A 20,168-nucleotide genomic window follows, 5' to 3' on the forward strand; every position below is an offset into this window, starting at 1 on the left:
AAAATACATAGCCAAAAGTGGACGTTCATTCATCAATATCACCAGCCCAATCTAAACCTATGCAACCAACAATAAGAGGAACCCCTAATGTGTAGTGAATGATATAAAAAGTAGTTCCCCATATGTGTACACTAATAAAGTGGACTCCTCTAAATCATTCTATCCAAGTTATTCCATGAGTTGGAAAGCTTGAATGTCAGCTTAGAGTTCCCTATCCATGAAGTGCAAAGGCATGTGTTTATGCATATGAGAAGCTCTCAGCTGAGCCTTAGAGACACATCCCTTGCTAGTAAACCATGCAATGGGATATTCCTTAGACAAGAGAAAGAATGAAAGTTTCCAAAAGGAGTTCTCAAGAATGCAATGCAAGAAAAGATCTAAGCTATAATGAAATGCACAATGCAACTATGCTAATAATATGAAAATTTTAACAAGCCATGTTAATTAAACTGGATGATCTAGATTATTGCAAAAGGAAAGCTACTCTATTGCAAATTCATCTAAACTACTTGCAAATGAATCTAAGCTAATATGAGAATGGTGATGAGATAATTTAGACAAGAAGAAATAATTTCTCCACAAAGCTCTAAGAAAACTTGTCAAGAAACCTGCAGAATAACAATACTAAAAAAACTTGGATCCTTTGAGGAGAGAGCTCTCTCTCTTTTAGATAGATGGACATTTGAGATCAAGATCAAGAAGTGGATGATCAAGGGTGGGGGTTGACTTTTGGCATGATCCATGTGTGAGGGAAAGTCAACCAATGAAAAGGAGTTGATTTTTCATGGGAGATAAAATCCTTTGTTTTTAATTTGAAAATAGGGAAAAGTCTTTATGTGTGCACATTGAGTGGATTAGAAGAATGGGGTCTTTTATTTATTTATAAGGGGACATGTTCTTATAATCAAATATGGACTTAGGATATTATAATCAAACTATAGGTTAAAACCAAATAAATTATTTTTTAGCAAATTGGCTTAGGCAAATAATTAATTAATTAATCCAAAATGTTGCTCGAAGGGGGCTAATAGTCTAGACAACCATTTTAGGTGATTACAATATGTACCTCAAGATACATTTGGAAGCTTGCCAATGACTCTCATGAGGATCATGTGAGAACCTAGAGACAAGTCCAAATGCAAAGGAAAATTCATGACTATTGTGTGTTAGGTACAACAAACTACCCAAAAGTTTTCTATATAATGTGGAGTCCACTATAGGAGTAGAGAAAGTGGTAGATAAAAAAACACATGACTAAAAAGGTGTTGTTGCAGGCTTCTAATCAAGCATGTTGAACCTTTAGAGCATACTTCTATTGGATTGTGGAAATCTCATTCGAAGATTGAATAACTTGTAGGCTCAAAAAATAGTGCAGAAGACCAAGATTGGTCATCTCAATCTGCCTCATCAAAGCTCATTAAACACTCTAAATCATAAAGGATGAACTACTTATGATAATAAGATCATCAACATATAACACAAGTACTAAAAGATCAGCCCCATGATGTTGAATATAAACTGTAGGATCAAAATGACAACATGTGAAGTATGAAGCAAGAAAAAAATTCCATCTTCTCATAGCAAGCCCAAGGGGCTTGCTTAAGACCATATAATGAGCTCCTAATTGTGTAAACCATAGAAGAGTCATGCACAAATCCTTGAGGTTAGGTCATATCGAGCTCCTCATGAAGATCCCCATGCAAGAAGGAAATCTTTACATCCACTTGTGGTGCAAGAGCATCCTTGGGCTGTTGGCAATCTTGCATTACCCAAACAAGATATTAACTATTTTTTTGTGTAATAGTTACCTGTCAGATAGTTTGCATTAGAAACATCTTTTTTTTGGTAATTCTCTTTTGGAATTGATTGTGTGATAGTTTTTAACATCAACATTTTGATCACACTACATGATCTATCATCAAGATGCAAAAGAGAGCAAAGGAATGCAAGCATAGATTGCAGATTTAGCAAGGAATAAAAGAGGAGCATAGGAGGAAGAGAGGGAGCACATGGAAACCAAAGTTATTGGTTTCATATTATGTATATATCATGGATCATATACAAATTGAAGAAAAAAAATACAAATAGAAGAATGTATACAACAGGGTGATCACTCTATCCTCTTGTGCTCGACAGATAATCTAAAACAATCAAATCAAAACATATAACAAAAGCACAAAATACGAGAAAATACAATTCTAAAACATACAGACTAACATGGTAAATGAAATCCATATCAAGTGTCCCACGTGCCCCCCTCCCCTAACCATATCAATCTAAAATGCTAGGGGAAAGATGGCAACTTGCGAGAGGAATAAAATCCATCATAGTATAAATCACAACGAGTTTTAAACAAGGACTTTGAGACTCACTATCCTCATTACTAGAAGTGATTGTAAGATGCGTACAAAGAATGTTAGGAAAATTATTACCGCATCAATTAATTATTCATCACTACTAACATGTTCATCATCTAAAGTATCTTCCATATCTAAAATATGAACATAATCATCATGTTTATCCATATGCATACTATTACCTTGTCTAGATTCCTCCAAATACTTAGACATGGTTTGATCAAAGGAATATAAAGCTTGAGATGAAGATGTAGGTTGAGAAGTAAGAGAATGATCTTTCACCTTATTTTTATCTTGACGGTTCTCGCGATACTAATGAGCATGTTAGTTATGAATAGTCTTGCGAGATACACTAGAAGGATTAGGATCAAATACCATAGGTTTTGGAGAGGGAACATCAATGAATTCAAATATAATAGCTAAAGGAATATATGTAGAAGGTAAAGCAGGTCAAAGGATGAAGTAGGCAAGACATGTGCAAGGGAATAACCCTTGGGAAGAGTAAGTTCCACAATCTTGGCTACCTTATATATATATTTTATAGTTTTTATAAAGATGATTGGGATGAATAGGTGGTTTTTTAGGGCGAGATGACCAATAAAAATCAATGTCAACACAATCCCTAAGACATGACAACTTATAAAGAGAATGGTTAATGGTAAAAATTTCTCCATGATGGGGAAATTTAATGCACTTATGAATAAGAGAAGATATAGCTTGAATGGAAGAAAGCCATGGAATACCAAGCTTAACTTGAAATTGATTGAAAGTACGAATAACAAAAAGGGAAGTAAAAACAAATTTCCCTGAAAGAGAAATAGGTAAAGTGATAGAACCTTGAGGATGATAAAGAAAACCACTGCCAATACAAGTCTAAATCCATACAAGAGTTGTATCATAGGTGTCTCTATGCAACCCTTGATTAAAAAGGTTTTCTTCAGTGATATCATTCATGTCAGAAGAATGATCAACCAAAGTACTAGTAGAAGGAATATGAGCAACTATGGTAGTGATATAGAGAGGACCATTAGGTTCTTTAAATATATATTAGACTGACAAAAGATAATAGGGGTGTTTGTTTATGTTCAGGTGGAGAAGAAATCAAAGGTTGCGGTTCCAAATCAACATGACTAACCACATGATTTTCTTCTTGTATCATATCATCATAATTAATATGGTGATATGAAGAAGAAGGTTGATGAATGACATTCACTAAGTACAAAGGGAAAGGATTATTTTAAATCTATAAATTCTAATTAGGTAGCACAATGAGCATCAATAGATATAGCCTTAGAGTCAATAAGGTCTTGAATAACATTCTTCAAACATAACACTTTTGAGTATCATGACTAGGTTGATGATGATATTGATAGAAATAATTTGAATCAAAATGCTTAGGCAACAATTTAGTAGTATCAATAGGATGAATATGAGGAAGCTTAAGAATTCCAAAATGAATCAATTTATTCATTACCTCATTTAAAGGTTCAGATAATTGAGTATACTTATTACAGATGAAAAAATAGTCGTACTTTTAGATGTAGTAGCCACTTGATCAGTAATTATATTTGATGACTTTATTTTGATGAAATTGTTAGGTTTAGAGAACTTATTTGAACTTATGGCAACATAACTCTTATCACTAGAAGTAGGATCCATTAGAGTAGAGCTTTCTAGTTGACTCACTTGTAACTAGTAAAGGTGAAGCACTGCACATAAATGTGAAAAGGAGGTATACTCAGTAAGGATAATCTTATCTCTAATATCTTGTTATAAATTAGAAATAAAGATGTATTGAATTTCATGATTAGGCATGATATAAGAAATATGAGCATACAAATGTTTAAATCTACCAATAAAATTAGTAACTTTCTCGTTAACATTTTTCTTACAATGTATTAAATAAGTTAAAGAAATTTGTGGACTAATATTATTCTAAAATTATTGAATGAAATCATTAGCAAGAGTTTGAAAGGCATTAATAGAATAAGGAGGTACAGAGTAATACCATTGCAAGGTTCTATCCCTAATAGTTGTAAAAATAACTTAACCATAATCTTATGGTCATGAGAATAATCACTACATGTAGTTTGGGAAGTTTTAACATGAATTATAGAATCTACCTTAACATTTGTAAGTCTTAAGATGAAGTACTTCAACATGTGGTATAAAAACACTAGGGATATCTAAGGCAAGGGGATTAGCAATGTCACATGTAGGAATGTTGTACTTAGATTGAGTTAAATGAGCTAGTTGTTTTTGTAACGTGGTGATGGTTTGGACCAAGGTACTAACAACATGATCAAAGGATGCATTAGTAGGTGTAGGTATGCTAGAAAAGATGTGAGTGTCATCATAAGTCCTAGGAAGAAAAGAGGAATCATGATCAAAGAAGCCCATGAGTCTACAACTTTGCCTTACAGTAATGCTATAGGTTGAATTTTGTATAATTAAGATAATAAAAGGGGAGATTGAAAAAGGAAAATATAATGAGATCTAACTGTGTAAATACAATAAAGAGCATAAAAGAGATATCTAACCACACAAAAGATAGCCAAATCTAACTCTATGATCAAAGAGGACAAGGGGTTCACCAAAAAGGAAGGTAACCACCTAAAATAAGGAAAGATCTAGGTCCAAGAAAGAGAGTAAAAAGGTTGAGTTAACCAAAAAGAGAGGTAAACACCTAAAACAAACAATCTAGCTCCAAAACAAAAAGGAGCACAAGTCAGGTTCACCAAAATGTTTAAGGGGAAAAGGGAGACACTTTAATAGGGTTGTAGGTCTCCACTTTTTTGGGCCACCGAGTCATTAAAATATTAATGTGAGGGAAAGAGGGAAATCTCCTAATCGATTCCACTTAATCCAAATTATATTAGCTAGAACCCAAAGAAGAAGGGGGCCAATACCAAATTTGAATTACAAAGGGAAATGCAATATAAGAAAATAAACTATTTGGCCCTTAAAGAGAATAATGTGTGTAAAACTGAACCAATAGCTTAAATAATGTAGATCTAGGTCCTATGTGTATATAATCAACCCTACTAAGATATAGATCTAAGATAAAGATATGAAAGAAAATGAAACATAAAGAGTCACCTTGAAATACATAAAAGGAAAAGAGTCACCTTGAAATACATAAAAGGAGATTTGTTTTAGCTCTAAAAGTCATGGATATGAGCCTATTTCTAAATATCCAACTGTAGATTCCTAAATGAAATGGAAAAATGAGAAAAACCTAGAAATCATTCATCAAGAAGGTAGAAAGGAGTAGGTAGACCTAGAGGAAGGGCATCTTTCCACAAGGTTGACATATTTTGGAAAAGTTGATGTAGTTTGATAACACTATAAAAAATTGAACCAACTTCTCCAGAAAACTTCCACAGAGTTATTTCTAGATTCGCATACAAAATCTTGCTATCCTGCTCATACACATAGAAAATTAAGGGTTTTTGTTGTTGGGTTGGATTTGGGCTTGCCTTGGTCAAGCCTTAGGTTAAGTAATTAACCTTAAATGATAAATATAAATATAATTGCCTAAAATAAAGATAAATGAAGATTTTTTTATCGTTTTGTAGACCTCGAATTAGGAATGTACGATATCTCCACAATTTGCAATGGATCTACCATAATCCCATCATGGTACCATGGATGTATTTTTGCATCAATGTGGAAGATAATGAATGCTTCAATGTATATCTCCTCCCTTGATGATCAACAATAAGCTAGATCTTGAAGAAGAAATGCTCATAAAGGAACCTTCAATGCTACATAGAAATCTCCTTGCTTGAATGTTTGAAAATGCTTGAACTCCTTGAATGAAAAAGGCATAAATCTTGACTTGAGAGCATGCAATTGAGATTCAATATCTTTATAATGAAAATGAAGTCTCCAAGCCTCCTTATATATGAGATTTCAGGTGAAAAAGAAATACAAGCCAACTGGAGAGCATAATAAAACCAATTAAACTCCCGAGGCCTTTCGAGTCCTGAGCCTAAAAATTACTAGGGACTAGGTCAACCTACAAATTAGGTTAGATGTGCCATAGAAAGAAGAGACAATTAATAGAATAAAAAAGGGAAAGCATGGTCTAGAAGATAAGGAAAATAGGGCTTTGGGCATGGGTACATCCATTGTTTGAGAAAGACATTATGGAAAGGGTGCTAAAATATCTTAAAAGACAAGTGTGTCCATTTTGAGATAGTATACAACCAAATTTTTTGTTAAAATTATTTTAGAAGTTGTAAATGTAGTGTAACATATTATCTTAATGAGTAACTATATAACTCAAATGTATATTGGAGAAGAGAAAAGGATGACGACTCAATTAATTATTGAGACAAGGTATAAAGGAAATATTGTTTCCTTGGGTCGTAAGTGTGCATGTGTGATATTATGATGTTCAAATGTCAAGGATACAATTTTGGCTAGAAATGAGCAGAGGGTGATGTTGATAATGGATTGAGAACTTCAAAGGAACTATATTGGAAATTGAGTTGATGTATTGGTCAGCTCATGTACTTGGATTTGTTGTGCTAAAAGATTTTTTATGTAACAATTCTTGAAGAAATTTGGATAGTGGGTCTGGTTATCTTCCTTGGTGCTCCTAATAGGGCCTTAATCTCCTGACAAGGATTCAAAGTCTCCTAATAGGAACTATATTCATACAAATATCTTTGTAATTATCTCCTAACATGGTCACATCATTTCACAAGGAACTTCTATATTCATCAATCATTTTGTGGGTACCATCCCCACCAAGGTTTTCCATATAATCAAGGGGTTCCCTAGTTATCAAATCATTGTATATGTTTTATATAATAAAATTTATCTCTATCTTGGTTATTGATATTGGATTTAATAAGTTTGATCTAATTTCTATTTGGAACACAACTTATTATTTTCCCCTCTTAATTATGTTGGCGAACTTCACTTTCTAACAATAGATAGGAGGATTTTTATCATTTCAAGCTAGCTTCTTGTTTAAATATGATTCATTACATTATAAGCATTTTACTGCTATACCTAATGGAAACAAGGTGCTTACATATTTCTTTATAAACAAACCATAATATGTGGAATATTTTTCACTAAAATAAAGAGTAGATATGCAACATTATTTTATCCCTAAAGAAATGAAGGGGCTTGACATCAAAGTTGTCCCTTCAAGGAGAAAGGGATTTGTGGTGGGTGGGGGTCCAAATCTTTTTGATTATTTTGTTGAGAACATGAGGGTAAATTAGTCATATTAAAATATATAGATCTTTAGAGGAAAATTTATCTTGTGTACAAGTGTGTGGTTGGTGATTTTGATTTTTATAGTAGAGAATTTATTTCAATATAAATTGAGGAACACACATTAGATACAAAAGACATGGAGTTTTAGAGGGAAGAATTATCACATGTAGTAGTAGAGAAGGAATTAAACACACTTAGAGGAGACATAAAATTTGAAATAGATTGTGTTTTGTAGTGCATGTGGCTTAAGAACATTCTTACGCTCTATAAAAGTGACCGATGAGGATAAGTAAAGGTGTTTCTCCAAAGTCTCTAGAAGAGATGGGTCTAGAATCCTTTTGATGCTCCACTTGTGTTCACATTAATTTTAGGAAATAGGAAATGTTGAAGATTTAATATTAATAGACACTCAAGGAATATAAAAAGAGAATACACAATAAGTTAGTTGATAATTGATTTCCATAAATGAGTTATGTTCTTAGAGATAATGATCTATAAATTCATTTGGTACATGTAAAATTATCTATTATAGTTTGTTTGGAAAATATTGATGATGATTTTTTTGTTTACTCTTCTGGTTTAATTATGGACTTGTATGTTTTCCTCAAAATAATAAAAAATGAAGAATGTATAAAACAAAACAACATTTTCCATATTCTTAGATAAGTGGGGATTAAAAAGTAGTTATCATAATAGCATTTTTGTAAAAGCCATAGTTAGTATAAGATCGTGCACAATATATTACAAGCTCAAAAGAAATAGGTGATTGGATTTTTACTTGAAGTGGTTCTCAAAATTAACATGAGATTATTAAAATAGTTTTTGACATACTTGACTATGAAGAGTATGTGGACACGAGCCTTTCAAAAGTCATAGAATACTATGAGCCAAGGGAAAAAATTCCCAACTTTACTTTTTTCTAATCCAAGAAAGGGAGTCCCTAGATATGTCATTTTAATACTTTATAAATGTTATAGATTAGATCACATCATTAACTAAGAGAAGGTGTACATAAAGCAGATAGATTACAAGACAAGAATTCTTTTATTGAATGATATATGTAGGAAGATGAAAAAGGAGGAGAGAATAATGAAAACAACTTGATAATGGAATTGATATAGAATTATTTATAGACCAACATTAATATGAATAAAAATATGCAAAAGAGAAAGTGAGAAATTTTTATGAAGAAGGGAGTGGTAAGGTGTAAGAGTAATTTAAATAGGAACTTAAAAGGCTATAGAAGAATACAAAAACAAGACATAATGGTTGATTCTTAAAGTACCTTGATATAGTTCCTCTAACTTGTTTGCAAGAGGCAAACAATATAAGTTGAACAAGAAGAATATAATTTCATGATTCTGGAATCTTTTGAAGTTAGTGGGAAAAATTAAAAAGGAGCTAAGGCCTCGTTTGGTTGGGGAAGATGAGTTTGTCTTATAACTAGGTTATCTCATAACCAAGATTTTGAAAACCTGGTTATATGTTTTAGGAAGATAGTTGAACCACTTGGTTGACATGGAAGATGAATATACAAATCCATATTCTGCATTTGGTTGCCAATTTAGAAATTGAAATTGGAACAGAATATGACTAGGAATATCTTTTTCTTGCGTTTGGTTGTTCATTTTTGAATTGGAATTGGAATTTGAAGATTTTTTTTAATCTTATTTTATTAGTGAAACACAAGTATTAGAATGAGTAGAGTATTAATATTTAATTTCATATTTATGATTACTAATTTATTTATAATTAGACTACATTATTATTATTAATTCTTGAATATTCACAGTGTTTTTATTAGTAAAGAATAAATAAAATGATTATTATTTTTATTTTAATTCTATTTATCAGCAAAGAAAAGTAAAAAATGATCATACTTGCAATCATTTGTTCAAAGTTATAAACTGTCCCATAATTGGGAATTGTGATCATATATATTTATATATTTTTGGAAAATTATATAAGATGAATTTATCGTCGATTTTTTTTTCAATCTTTTTGCCTTGTTGAATTTCATCCAAACTTCATAGTTTTCGAACTCAAACTCGAACCTTGTGACTTAGCCATTAAATATGAGAACACTAGGAAATCCATGCTCTATACCATTATGCCCCACATTCGACGAGTAATTCTCTCATACTGCTCATTCTTCCCATTACTATCTGTATTGTTAGATGGTCAATCTTGCATATATAAACTATGTATAGATCAAACAGATACCAACATTCAAATAACAATGTCATCAAAATATGTTCAAATTATGAATGTGATACAAATATGTTTAAATTAGGTATGTGATCAATAATTCAATGTTATATATGTAGCATAAGATAGAAGATAGAAAAACAATATCCATGAACTAATGAGAAAGAACAATATCCATGATCTGAATGGTGGTGTGAAAATACACTGTTAAATACAAAAACACTAGGAAATCCATGCTCAATACCCTTATGCACCACATTCGATGGGCAACCCTCTCATGTTGCTCAATCTTCCCATTACTGTCTGTATTGTTAGATGGTCAATCCTACATATACGAACTAAACATGCTTGAAAAATTAAAACCTAATTATTTTTTAATGGAATACACCAAGGAGTAGCATAAAAAATATTGACCATTTACAAACATGCACAGTAAACAATCATCAAATAGCTCATTTTTATCAGCATGTGTGGTCTCACAATATCAATAAATTAGGAGCAATAAAAAATACAAAAGAAAGACACTTTGTCAATACCATTGACAATCTTGTCAGGAAGCACATACATAGGAAACCAAATAGCAAAAAAAGACAAGAAATAAAAAATATTATCCAAGCAAATTAGGAATATACATATAACATGGGACATAATCATGAGTTGTACAATCATCTACCATAAATCCTCAATACTTTTGATAATCTTGTCAGCGAGAACATACATAGGAAATCAAATAGGGACAAAAAGACAAGTAATAAAAATATATGCAAGCAAATTAGGACTATAGATATAACATAGGACAGAATCATGGACTGTACAATCATCTACCAAATCACATTTCTATCAGCATATGCTCTCGAGTTCTGTAATTGAGCATTCATCATTTACCACCCCTTGTGTATTCCACATATGTATGGTTCAATTATAGCTCTAATAAACAATGTAATGAACAACTATACCAAATGTTTACGAGATCATAGACTACATATAGATCAGGTATGTATACATCAAGTATGCTTAGAAAAATAGTAAAAATGTGCTCAGTAATGAGTTCCAATATAGTGTTGTGAGAGATCAATGTAATACCATTAAAAAAATCCAACTAACCATCTAGAATTACTTCACATGCCAATCATGTGAATGCCAATGAAATGAACAACTAAACTATGTATTGACCAATGCCAATCATGCCAATGAAATGGACAACTAAACTATGCATAGATCAAGTATGTATACATATGTACCTACATGTGTGTACATACATACACACATACATACATATGCACATACATACATACATGTGTGTACATACATACGCACATACATACATATATATATACATGTCTGTGTACATATATACATCAATGCAATACCACTAAACAGAGCCAAGTCAATAACTAGAATTACTTCCTGATGAAGATCACGTCAATGCCACTGAAATGAATGATTAAACTATTTATTGACCAATACCAATCATGCCAATGAAATGAACAACTAAACTATGTATTGACCAATGCCAATCTTGCCAGTGAAATGAACAACTAAACTATGCATAGATCAAGTAATTAGTTCTAGTTTAGTGTTGTGAGAGATCAATGCAATACCATTAAACAAAGCTAAGTCATAAACTATGTATCGATCAACTATGTATGGATCAATGGAAATCATGGCTTTTATCTATACATAGTCAATATGTGCTCAATAATGAGTTCTAGTATGTGCTCATGTGATTACCTCTGATTACTTGTATATATCATGGTGCCAATCATAAAATAGAATTACTTCAGATGCCAATCATACCAATCATACCAAAGGCAACTCATAAAATAGAATTACTTCATATGCCAATCATACCAATGCCAATGAAATAGTCAAAATGTACTCAGTAATAAGTTCCAGTATAGTGCTATGAGAGATCAATGCAATACCATTAAATAAAGCCAAGTGGTAAACTATGTATGGATCAAATATGTATAGATCAATGGTAATCATGGCTTCTATCTATACATAGTTTGTCATGGTTCTATTTCTATCTGTTATATGCTTAGCAAAATAGCCAATATATATTGTAACTATCTATTTTGAATTTGTTTAGCAAAACAGTCAATATATGTTGTAATGGTTTGTTTAGAATCTGTTTAGCAAAATAATCAATATGTGCTCACTAATGAGTTCCAGTATAGTGATGTGAGAGATCAATGCAATACCATTAATCAAAGTGAATCATGCCAATGAAATGAACAACTAAACTATGGATATATCAAGTATGTATAGATCCATGCAAAACCATTCAACATACTTATGAGGTCATAAACTATGTAGAGATCAATGCAATACCATTAAACACTGCCAACTCATAAACTATGTATGGATGTCCATCCTATATTTATGTAGTATACATGGTAGATCAATGAAAATTATGGCTTTTATCTATACATAGTTTATCATGGTTCTATTTCTATCTGCTATCTGCTTAGCAAAACAATCAATATATGTTGTAACTATTTGTTTTGAATATGTTTAGCAAAACAGTCAATATATGCTATAACAATTTTTTTAGAATCTATTTAGCAAAATAGTCAATATGTGCTTACTAATGAGTTCTAGTATAGTGCTATGAGAGGTCAATGCAATACCATTAATCAAAGCGAATCATGTGAATGAAATGAACAACTAAACTATGGATATATCAAGTATGTATAGATCCATGCAAAACCATTCAACATAGGAAACTCATAAACTGGAATTACTTCAGATGCAAATCATACCAATGCTAATGAAATGAACAATTGAATTATGTATTCATCAATGTCAATCATGCCATGCCAATGAAATGAACAACTAAACTACGTATTAATCAATGCCAATCATGCCAATGAAGAGAACGACTAAACTATGGATATATCAAGTATGTATAGATCCATGCAAAACCATTAAACTTAGGAAATTTATTAACTGGAATCACTCCAGATGCCAATCATGCCAATGCCAATGCCATGAACAACTAAACTATGTAATAGTTTCTTGCCAGTAATCTGTTCCATTTTAGTGGTGTGAGAGATCAATGCAATACCATTAAATAAAGCCAAGTGGTAAACCATGTATGGATCAAATATGTATAGATCAAAGGCAATCATGGATTTTATCTATACATAGTTTATCATGGTTATATTTCTATCTTCTATCTTCTTAGCAAAAGTGTCAATATATGTTGTAACAGTTAGAACAACTAAACTATGGATATATCAAGTATGTATAGATCCATGCAAAACCATTCAACATAGGAAACCCATATACTAGAATTACTTCAGATGTTAGTCATACCAATGCCAATGAAATGAACAACTGAACTATGTAACAGTTTCTTGCTATTCTACTTAGAAAAATAGTCAAAATGTGCTCAGCACTGAGTTCTAGTATAGTGCTGTGAGAGATCCAATGGCAATAAAATGAACAACTAAACTATGTATTGATCATTGCCAATCATGTCAATGAAATGAACAATAAAACTATGTAGTGATCAATGCCAATCATACCAATGAATGAACAACTAAACTATGTATTTATCAATGCCAAACATTAAATAGAGGCAACTCATAAACTGATCCATGCAAAACAATTAAACAAAGGCAACTCATAAATTGGAATTACTTCAAATGCCAATCATACCAATTGCAATGAAATAGTAAAACTGTGCTCAGTAATGAGTTCTAATATAGCATTTTGAGATCAATATAGTTTCAGTTAATGCTATCAGAGATCAATGCAAAACCATTGAACATAGCAATCATGCAACATATGTCATTACAATCTAGTCAGCAGCTGAAATAGCTAAATCATACCAAGTATCATTACAATCTAGTCCACTCTCTCCACCTCATCCATCATCAAGAACCCTTTGGCTCTTTCACATTGAAGCACGAAGGTATCATGTGCTTTCAAGAAAATTGCTCGACTCAGTTTAGGGACAACTTTGAGAGTGGTATATACTGCACTCAAAACATTATCCTCTTCATATTTATCCACTTTTACAATCAAAGGCTTACCATGGCCATCTTTCAGTTCCTTCATGGTTGCGCATTTTACATGCGATGTAGCCAGAGTTGTCTTCTTCCTCTTTCACCTCCTTGATGATGATGATGGAGGAGTCCCTCTACCACTTGCACTCGATTGATTGGAATGATAGAACTCTTCAACAAAATTTGATTGGCTGTCAAGAGGTGTACCACAGTTGGTATCATCCTCATCAAGCACATGGAATGCATCATTCATAGGGTGCCCTTCTTTAGCATCAAGGGGTGTTGTAGCTGCGAACCCTTCATCAATGTCATTGCTGACTATTGCAGCCAACTCATTAAAATATTGGAAAGCTGACCTCTTATACATTTTTGCATTTTTGAATTCTCTCCTCTACATGTAAGCATTAATAAATGATTAGGTTGTTAGTTTTTCATTACTAAAATAAGAAGGGATAATTTTTTCAATCAAAAGAGTACAAAGACCATCCTACCTTCACAAGCTCATCCCATGTAGAATCCTTAGTATCCACAGTTTGAGTTTCTTCATTCCAAGCTAACCCACTTGTATTTGTCAAGTTTGTCAGTACTCTATATCCTCCTTTCCATGTTTTCAGCTTATTCTTAAAATGATCTCATGATAGATTCAAGTTCATCCCTGCATTGATAGTCCTCTCTATGGCAATCCACGCTTCTTTTTAAAAAACACCTTCACCTTTTCATCTGAGATGAACTTGTTCGAGGAGCAAGTTTAGAAACTTGCGTTCCATTGGTTTTGTCCATATTTTCTTCTTTGAAGAAGAAGATTTGTTGCTCGCAATGAGGGATCCATCTATATCACTCAAAGTAATGGGAGAACACATCTGATTCACATGATCAAATCCATCTATGCTCATCATGAGCTCAGTATATGTCATTGTGTACTCCTTGTATTTCATTTAAATTTGAAGGTGATAAACTTTAAACATCAATTTGTAATACATCGTAATGGAACAAGGCTAACATATTGAATAGGTAAACATATTACAATTTAAAGTAATCATAAGATTGAAATTGAAAGTTACTGCTCTTTAAATTTAAATGGAATGCAACAGGAATAACATTAGAAAAATAAGATTTTTAGTGAATTCATTGTTCTCTTGTTACTAGTGGGCTTACGATCTTCATCATTTGGTACGAGCCTTGTTGTATTTCATTTAAAATTGAAGATGATAAACTTTAAATATCATTTTTTAATACATCCTAATGCAATGAGGCTAACATTTAATAAACTTGAAAACATTTAACTGAAGATGATAAACATTATTTAACTACAACATGTGACAGTTTGAGTGGTTTTGAGACAACAGATAGGAGGAATAGTTGGGAGACATTTAAGCTACTCCTCTCAGATGATACACATCATCAGCCTGCTATATGAGTCAATTCAAACTTTTCCAAATATTCAAACACTATAAATTTAATTGTAAGTGTGGAGGACATAGGGGTTGGAATTGCATTGCATGCTCAGGGATGTATCTTTACACAGTTTATGCAGATATTTGGTGGAGCTCATGAATGATGAGATCAGTTTAGTTAGTAAGCCAGGTGTTGGAAGCACTTTCACTTTCATTGCTGCACTTTTAAGGGTATGAGAACTATGGTGGTGAATGGAAGATTTACGCATAAAATATCATTTACAGAGGCTTGGTGTGCAAGTTGCAAGAATTGATGATAACACATCAGCATCAACAAAACTACCAACGAGACAAAATGGTGATATCAATGGCAGGTAAATAGTCATAAGCCCCATTATGAAGCATGTTATTGTACTTTATCAATGCAAAAATGTATATAATTGTGCTTTCTTACGTTTAAAACAATGTAATCTACATTTCAAGTTTAATTCTGTATAATAGATATGATTAAGAGTTTTTGTACATAAAGTAGGTGTGAAAATGAAAGTTAATGCTATTTTTATTTAATTAGAATGTAGCAAGGACTAATATCAAAATAAAAAAATCACACACCATCATTGTATATGCATACATCAATTTAATCATATAAAGCGCATTGCCTTCTAATAAATAATTTATTCTCGGGATCTATAATATTCCCACATCCTACTTGCTATATCTTCTCAAAATTGGGCCCACTCATTTCTATCCTCCTAAGACAACCCATATGTCTTAAGCAATGGTACCTCTATCCCATCATGATCATCTTCCTCTTCAATAACTACTTCTAATGGAATGCCATCCTCTATCGTAATGGAATTGTGAAGTATGCAACATGCTAAAACAATCTAGGATTGTGTCATGATATCATAAGACGTTGAATGTCTTAAGATTGGAAAATGCTACTTTAGAATAACAAATGTACATTCTACTACATTTCTAAGAGAGGAGTGTCGATGGTTGAACAAATCATGTGCAGAGTTTATTGGGTTATCTCTTGACCACTCTTTCAAGTGGTAGCGTATACACCGATAAGGATCAAGAAATCCAAGTGCATTTGGATATCCAACATCCACTAGAAAATATTTTCCTACATAAAGAAAGTATATTGTCAATACTTGAAACATTTAACATACCCTTGAGTATATTAAAATGTGATTTGGCTTACCAAGGGGAACTACAAGTGGATTTGATTTGGACAAAGCTAAGGCTAGAATGTGACTATTTGCAATAGAGCTTTCCCAACCAGTAAGGCAATAATGAAACTTATAATCAAAGGAGCAGACACCCATAACATTTTGCGACAAGTTCCCTTTTCTATCACGATATTTACCCTGTATGTCAACATCGATTCACATTGGAATATGGGTTCCGTTGATAGCTCCAACGTAATCCTATGGGATATGGTACATTGATCAAATGTATGCTCAAGTAATAATAAGATAAGGACAACAATCCAGACAATAAACTTGTAAAAATACGTGATTTACCTTGAAGAATAGTTCAAAATGATCCTTCCCACTAATTTTGAGAGGAGTGTGTGGACCAGCTAGTATAAAGAACAATCCCTGCGAAGGGCCAAGACAACTATCAACACCTTGTGGAAGTACCAACTGACTATCTCTCCTGAGTGCCCAAAGTTATGGGCAATCTTGCGGTTCCTTAGATTGTGCCCAAGGGTGTGGAGGAACATCACTAGTTGTTCCTCTAACTTCAAGTGGATCGTATCTCTCAAGCTTCCTTTTAGCCTAAGAATACAAGCTAGAGAAAAGAAGGTTGCCCTACTCATCCAAATCTTATCATGACAATCAGCCTCATTGGAATGAATAATGTCTCTACAAAAGAAATTTCTTTTTCTTATTCGTTTACCCATTTGATTGCCTTCTCGGGCTACTAGTACTTTGGCTATGCCAACAAAAGCAAAAAGAATTGTGAGAATGTGGGTGTATGTGGTCTTCCTAACTATGCATCCTTGAACCTCTATACTATCCATAGGATCTATCAGTGGCCTGAAACGTGAAGAAATTATACACTATCAGTTATGAGATATCAACTATCACCTATAGAGATACAACATGATTATTTGCTAGCCTCATTGCATTAAGAAGTCAATTATTCATTCAAATACAATAAGGAGTACTAAATATTGATGATCGTAAGCCCATAATGAACAAATTACAATAAAGTGTCATTCTACTCCATGTAATCTATCTACAAATGAAAGCATAATACTGATTACATTTGTCTATATGCACATAGACACACGTATGTATGTACACACACATGTATGTATGTATGTATGTACACACACATGTATGTATATATGTACACACACATAAATAAATGTATGCATGTATGTACACACACATGTATGCATGTATGTACACACACATGTATGTACGTACGTACACACACATGTATGTATGTATGAATTTGGGTTTTTATGAATGTGTTTTAATAAACTGTCAGGTTCGTCGAAACTAAGGCTCGTATTTTAGAAGATGAAAAGGAGCATTGTTGGCATGTGGGAATAGGGTTTCTTTCTACATTTATCTATACATAGTTTATGACCTCATAAACTATGTATAGTTGATGTATACATAGTGTAGTTGCTCATTTCATTGGCATGATTTGCATTGATCTTATTACTGAGCACATGTTTACTATTATCCTAAGCAATTTTGAAACAAACTGTTACAACATATATTGATTGTTTTGCTAAGTAGATAGCAGATAGAAACAGAACCATTATAAACTATGTATAGGTCAACTATGTACAATAGATAAAAGCTATGATTGTCATTGATCTATCATGTATACTACATAAATATAGGCCAGATTTAGTATCCACCCTTTAACAATGCAACACTGAAACATGTGAATAGAGTCATGGGCGTAAATGATTTAGTTAGGTACATCCATGCATAGTTTATGAGCAGGCTGTGTTTAATGAAATTGCAATGATCTATACATAGATTATGACTTGGTTGTGTTTAATGGAATTGCATTGATCTATACATAGTTTATGACCTCATAAGCTGTGTGTATGAACTATGTATAGATCAGAGCCAAGATTGGCATTTATTTATACATAGTTTACGACCTCATAAACTATGTATAGATAAAAGCCTTAATTTCCATTGATCTATACATAGTTGATCCATACAGATTTTATGACTTGGCTCTATTTAATGGTATTGCATTGATCTCTCACAACACACTCATTACTGACAAGAAACTACATTACATCTAGTTTAGTTGTTCATTTCATTGGCATTGGTGTGATTGACATCTGAAGTAATTCTAGTTTATGAGTTTCCTATGTTGAATGGTTTTGTATGGATCTATACATACTTGATATATCCATAGTTTAGTTGTTCATTTCATTGGCATGATTTGCTTTGATTAATGGTATTGCATTGATCTCTCACAACACTATACTGGAACTCATTAGTGAGCACATATTGTCTATTTTGCTAAATAGATTCAAAACAAACTGTTACAACATATATTGACTGTTCTACTAAGCAGATAGCATATAGAAATAGAACCATGATATAAACTATGTAATCAAATAATCAGAGATAATGACATGAGCACATACTGGAAGTCATTGCTGAGCACATATTGACTATTTTGCTAAGAAAACTTGCAAAAAACTATGATATGTCTATGTAAAGAAAAAACCCAAAATGCAAAGATGGGTGGGAGAATAGAATGATGTGGGTAGAGATTGGTGGGAGAAGAAACCCCACAATCATCATTAAAAGCGAAATAACCCCATAGTCGTCAGCCAAAGCGGAGAACAATGGCCCAAAAATTCCAAACTCACCGGTGTCCATATAAACCCTCAAAACTCCAAAGTTGCCGATGTCCACAGGAACCCCCAAAACTCCAAACTTGTCATTGTCTACTAAAACCCCAACCTCACCCAAGAACACTAGAAACCCAAGTCGCAGGAGGAAAAATGGCTCACAAGTTCGCTATAATTTCAAACCCTACGAGCCAGAAAAATTAATTCCAACTGAGGCATGTGGAAAATGGTGTACCCTCATCTTCCGAAATGCCTCTATCATCTTCCAAAACCTTGATACACATTTCACGGACTTGACAGTTTGATTAAAATGCCTTCATAAAAATCCATAATCAGGTTTTCATTTCAAATTCCACCTATTTCTTGGAAGAAACTTCTTCCATTTTTGCTCCAAAATTGGAAGAAAAAACTAATAATGCAGTTCTGTGTTTGTTGAACTAAATGCCCCCATTTTGCTGCATAACCTGGTTTTCGTTGTCAAAACCCTATTCTGCCCCTCGTGTTCCCATAACCAAACGGGGCCTAAAAGATTTTCTACAATAATACTGATGTCTAGAAGCTAGTAGGATTTTCTAGATAGCACTCTCACTAGTGGTCAAGCGGGAAGAAGAGACAAATCTAAGGAATCTTATTTTCAATAAAGTTTCTTACACTTTGGGAAAAAATATAACATTGTTTTGGATAAATCTTTTGAAGTTAGTGGAAAAGATTAAAAGAAAGTTAAAGAATTTTTCTGCAATAACACTAGATTTAGAAGTTAGTAAGATTTTATAGGTAGTACTCCTACTAGTGATCAAGCGGGAAGAAGAGATGAATGTAAGGAATATTATCTTCAATACAAGTTTTCTTACACTTTGGGAAAAAATATAACATTAAAATTGTGTGACCCGCTTAGCAAGATATACGTTCTAGCTTATTGTTAAAACATTGCTGACTCTTTCTCATCGGTAAAGAGGAAAAGACCAATACCATAGAGTCAAGCAGCTTGAAGTTGGGCGGTAAATCTTTTCCTAACAGTGCGAAATAAACATAAGAAAAACACATCATGGGTTCAGGTTTGGAAAATGTAGAGGCCGAAGGCGAAGGCAGAATTAGGCGACCA

The sequence above is a fragment of the Cupressus sempervirens genome, chromosome 7, assembly GCF_028749045.1.
Source record: "Cupressus sempervirens isolate cs-2001-9-10 chromosome 7, ASM2874904v1, whole genome shotgun sequence".
NCBI lineage: Eukaryota > Viridiplantae > Streptophyta > Pinopsida > Cupressales > Cupressaceae > Cupressus > Cupressus sempervirens.